We start from the raw sequence: 6,000 nt of genomic DNA, 5'->3' as shown, positions 1-6,000 counted from the left end.
ACTAAAAATAGGTAAAATCACCTTCACAATAACAACCCAGAAAAGCAATATATCAAATCCATACAACTGAAGTGTTTTTTTTTTTTTTTAATCTGCACTCAGTCGTTACCGACTCTGCAGTGACTGCTTGGACGAGTCCTTTTGCAGTTTTCAAGGCAATTGTTTTTCGGAAGTGGTTTGCCAGAGCCTCCTTCCTAGAGCAGAGCCCAGCTGGCGAGCGCAGGAGGCGGGGTTTCCATTGCTTCGCACCCTTTTTGGGTGAGCGCGGTTTTCGGCTGTGCGCGGTTTTTCGCGCTTATCGGCAACTTCTTCCCACTCCGTTTTGCACGGCGCCGCCAGCATTTTTCCTCCCACCGGACTGAAAGTACCCATTTATCTACTCACGTGAGTTTTCGAACTGTTGGGTTTACAGGAACTGGGGAGGAAACAGGAGCTCACCCTGCTAACGCGAAGGCTGGGCTCGAACTGCTGAAGTGTCGACCATTTCTGGCAGGCAACTTTCAGCGTCATTAAGCCGCTGCGCCACTGCGTCCCCCTACTGAAGAGTTAAAACCAATCTAATAAAACAAAGAAGACCCTGCAGGATCAGGTATTTCTACTTTGCCTTGATTTCTTTCCTTCTGACTCTGCAACTTGGACATGTAAGTGTAACTCCACTGTGCCTTACAAATCATGAATTAGGGCTTGTCCTGCATTCACTTGTTTTGGGTTTCTTCAGAAGAACATGGTCAAGGTGCAAGTTGTGGAGCCAGTGTCCTGAAGTCATATGTGGCATCCTTTTCATGTTCATTGTCTAACACAGCTCTTTAAAATATTCTCAGTGCATGTTTTCTTTCTTTGATCTTTAAACACTTTGCTGAACAGCTGAGGTTTTATCATATTTTGCTTTAATTACTCTCATGTAACCCTGTCCTTTCTTGTATGTTCTGATAATAAGAAAAAAAGACTTGCTTGATTATTCTGAGGATTTTCCCATAATTTCAAAATCCTGTGTGAAAGCTACATGGAAGGAAATCTATAAGTCAATGAAATGAGGGGTTCTTTTACCCAAAGCAATATGTAAATCAGGGCACAATTTCCTCTTTAAAGGAGCCCCATAGTTTCCCTTGTCAGGCTACACACACCAACAAAAAGTTTGTGCACCCTCCTGAATCCTTTCTAATCAATTTCCCTCCATTCATTAGAGAGAATAAAAATGATCCTGTGGCTGAACTTGGTGCCTTTCCTAGCAGTCCTGAGAGGTAATTGTTCCCTCTCTGTAGAATTTCCTTCCATGTTTTTGTTCTTGTGTACAGAACAGCTCATTAAAACACCTTTCTTTCTAGGTGTCCAATCTGAGGTCAAGCTGGTGGAGTCTGGAGGGGACATGAGAAGACCTGGATTCCCTCCAGCCTCCGGATTCACCTTCAGCAACAATGGGATGCACGTGGATGACACAATGTGTAGGGAAAGGATTCAAATGGGGCCCTACATGAGTACAGCCTCATCTCCAATTTACTACTCAGATAAAGTCACAGGAAGGTTCACCACCTCCAGGGATGATTCTCGCAGCCAGCTTTATCTGCAAATGGACAACCTGAAAGCAGAAGACATGGCGGTCTATTACTGTACAAGAGACACAGTGAGAGGACGTGAATCTGAAGCCAAGCAAGAACCTTCTCTTCCTTGAGCAGCTCTCCAAGCTTCTCCGATTGAGTCACAGAAGGTTGAATTTGTGTAACTGGAAAGAGAAGAAGCAGATAAATCTCCACCATAGCAAGTGGGACCCCAGAGGTGATTTCGGAAGAGGCAGTTGGGAACTTCATTAGCACTTGGTTGGGGGACAAGAAGGAAATTTCAGGACAGGATAATAGACTGGGAACCATTACAAAAAATGTTTAAATTTCATTCGAGGTAGACATATGGTTTCATTACCTATACTTCTTCCTTAGCATATGATTTTTGCAGTTCAATAGCCATTCATTCTCTCAATATCAAAAACCCGCCTCAGTTTAGTTCTTTTCTATCTGTTGCTCCTTTTTCATTCGTTCCACATTAATGATGGAAGATGGACAAGAAATGATAAGGATTATTATCCTATCAAAAGAATGCAAAACTATTACAGAGCAGATTGTGACAAATGATCAACCCTGCTTATCCGGTCTGCCTAGAGAAAAAGAAGGATGAGGGAGAAAACAGGCAGCCCCACTTTGATATGTCCAGAACAGCCTCTTTTGGTTGGAGATATGTAGACAGCTCACCTGTCAGGGGTGCTTTCCATTAGATGACCTAGATGCCCTTTCCCAATTAATTTCTTCCATGATTTGATGAGATATATAGGAAAAAATAAGAATTCTCCACCCACAGGGAGCACACTCTGTCATTCCTAACCCTTCAGAAGAGATTTCCTCTCAGGTAACAGAAGATCAGCTTTTGATTGCTCTTTAAACCTACTTAGATCTCCTGGAGAATTTTCATTTCTTCTCAGCCCCAATTAACATTCTGGAATGCAAGAATCTGATGGAAAAGTTAAGTAGATGCCTCCCCTCCCCATTCTGTCCACCAGGGGGCGGTGTTCTCACACTGACTCATGTTCCATATGTGCAAGGTGGGGGTGGGGTAGGGACATAAAGGAAATGTCTACAGGCATTGTCTCATTTTGGACCCATCATTATATTTACTCTTATTTTTCTAAGAATTCACTGAAAAGATCTCAAGAAAATTTTACATCTCAGGAGGCTAAATTCTTCACCATGAAGCCATATCTCAGTGGACAACAGATGTGCTTTGCTAAATATAGAAGAAACTGAATTCTTTGGAAAATGCAAAGTGATTTATCTGTTTTTCTCAGTTCACAGAATGAATGTACTGGGGACATTTTTATAGGATTAGCATTAGTATTATTATTGTCAATACGATTTTGTCAATATTATTGTTTTATTCTTTAGAGTTGTCCATCTTGTGCAATCAACTCTGTGTAACTAACAGCAGATAAGAATAGGATACAAAATCACAACCCAAAAATCACCAATCTATGAATCCCATGGAATTGCCGACTTAAAATTGAAACTATAAAGGAATACCCCACAGGGTTCCAATATGATTTCTTTGATCCCAACTTGGAGAATAGGTTGTGTATGTGTAATTCAAGTTTGGCTTACAAATTGTGTCTTATGGCTTGGTTTGAATTATTGTTTTGGGTTTCTTCAAAAGAACATGCCAAGGGAACAATTGTGGAGCAAGCATTCTGAACCCAGATGTGCCATCCTGTTCATGTTCACTCAAACATGGCTATTGAAGGAATTTTCAGTGCATGATTTATATCTCCCACCTTGGAACCCTTCCGTGAAATGAGGAGCTTCTCTCAGAACTTCCTTTATTTACTGTGGTGTAAACCTGCCCTTTCTCCTATGCACTCACAATAAAACACATGACAGTTCTTAGGACTGGAACATCATTGGAAAATCATCTGTGAAAAATAAGTGTGAAGAAATCTGTAAGTCAATGCACTGAGGGCTCTTTTATCCCAACAGATATGTAAATTGGGGCACCATTTCCTCTTTAAAGGAGCCCCATGGTTTCCCTGTTCAGGCTACACCCACCAACACAAAGTTTGTGCACTTTGCCAACTCCTCTCTTGTCAATTCCCTCCATTCATTAGAGGGAGCAAAAATGATCCTGTGGCTAAACCTGGTGTCCTTACTAGCCTTCCTCAGAGGTAATTCTTTCCTCCCTATACAGGTTGTTCCTGTTTTCTGTTCTTTATCAGGAGATCTCATTAAAAAAACTCTTTCTTTTTAGGTGTCCGCTCTGATGTCCAATTGGTGGAGTCTGGAGGGGACATGAAAAGACCTGGAGAGTCCCTCCATCTCTCCTGCCAAGGCTCTGGATTTGATTTCAGCAAAGCTGGCATGAACTGGGTGAGACAGTATCCTGGGAAAGGACTGGAATGGGTGGCAATCATATGGTATGATTCCAGTAATAAATACTACTCAGACAAGGTCAAGGGACGCTTCACCATCTCCAGGGACAATGCCAAAAGCCAGCTGTATCTGCAAATGAACAACCTCAAGCCGGAGGACACGGGACGCTATTACTGTGTGAGAGACACAGTGAGAGGAAGTGAATCTGAAGCCTGGAAAAACTGTCATTTGTGAGAGCAGTTCTGCAAGTCAATTCAGTCCCAGAAGGCTGGGTTCTGCTCTCAAACAATGTTTAGAAATACAATATTCATTAATTAGCATTCTTCATTCTTTTATTGGCTTTGCAGTGCAATCCTCATTTATTCTTTCTTTGGATCCAGATCGGCCCCTCTTCCTCTTCGTGTGCACGTCTTTCTTTGGTTGTGTATATATACTGTATTCTCTCTCCCTCTGTATATACATATCCACACCACCAACAGGTACACCCTGCCAGTCATCAGATACCCTGCCGGTTAAGTAAGCTGGCCGAAGAAGGACATGGAAGCTCCGGATGTGCAGACCCAGAATCTGCTCACAATGTACAGAGGTTTATACCCTGAGAAAGCGAGAACAGCACAGCCTGGCTTCAAGCTCTCTAGAAGAGCCTCTTTTGGTTGGAGATGTTCTCACATTGAAATGCAGTGTGAGTATGTGTGGGGTGGGGAAATAAAGCAAGTACTTATTAATCTAAATATTTATCTATTTATTTTCTATCTATTATTGTAATTTTGTAATTTTAATTGATTTTAACTGTTTTGTAAACCGCCCAGAGTCATTCAGCAAGATGGGTGATGACAACTTGGATGTATCTATAAATTAAAAAAATAATAAAAATAAAAGTGTATTTATTTTTATATAAATAATAAATAAATAAAAGTGTCTACCAGTACTGTCTCCTTTTGAAGGCACCATTTTTTTTTCTGTAATGATCTGGAAAGTTCTCAAGAAAATTTCACATCTCAAGGGACTACAATTCTTACCATGAAACCATGTCTGAGTTGACAACAGATGTGGTTTGATAAGTACAGAGCAAACTGTATTCTTTGAAGAATAGAAAGTGATTTATTAGCATTTATATACATGATATGGAAATCAAGGGACAAATTGCTCTTTAAGGGAGCCTGGTTTTCAGGCTACACCCACCAACACAAAGTGTGCACACTTTCCCAAATCATTTCCTTTTGACTCCTCTCCATGTACAGTGGTACCTAGGTTCACGAACTTAATTCGTTCCGCGACTCTGGTCACGACCCAAATTAGTCACGACCCAAAGCAAATTTTCCCATTAGGTTCAATGTATTTACGGTAATCCGTTCTGGCGTGGAGGGCAGGGAGGTGGTTATTGCTTGGAGGGAGAGTCCCCCTCCCTACGACCATGTGTCACGGGCGGAAAAATGGCCACGGACCACGTGTAACAGGCGGAAAAATGGCCGGGGACCACGTGTCATGGGTGGAAAAATGGCTACGGACCAGGTGTCACGGGCGGGGAAATGGCTGTGGACCATGTGTAATGGGTGGAAAAATGGCCACGGACCAGGGGTCACGGGCAGGGAAATGGCCACGGACCACGTGTCACGGGTGGAAAAATGGCCACGGACCATGTCACAGGAGGGAAAATGGACGCAGATCCTGTTCGTCACCCGATCCAGCCTTCGCGAACGGAGGCAAAATTTTCCAACCGGAGCTGTTCGTGAACCGAATTCTTCGTGAACAGAAGCATTCGTGACCTGAGGTACCACTGTATTACAGGGAGCAAAAATGTTCCTGTGGCTCAACTTTGTGTCATTACTAGCAGGTCTCGCAGGTAATTCTTTCCGCTAAGTTTGCTAAGCGGGAATGATTGGGTTCTGCTCCCAAACAATGCTAAGAAATGCAAAATTCATTAATAAGATTTCTTTGTTCTTTTATTGGTTTTTTGCAGTGCAATCCTCATTTATTCTTTCTTCAGACCCAGATGGCCCCTCTTACTCTTCGTGTTTACGTGTCTCTTTTGTTGTCAATATATATTCTCTCTCCCTCTGTATATACATATCCACGCCACCAACATGTACGCCCTGCC

Source organism: Python bivittatus, unplaced genomic scaffold, assembly GCF_059951505.1.
Source record: "Python bivittatus isolate LINGU-HERP-01145 unplaced genomic scaffold, Pbiv_v1 ctg000420_np1212, whole genome shotgun sequence".
NCBI classification, from domain to species: Eukaryota; Metazoa; Chordata; class Lepidosauria; order Squamata; family Pythonidae; genus Python; species Python bivittatus.
This window is presented reverse-complemented; position numbering follows the sequence as displayed.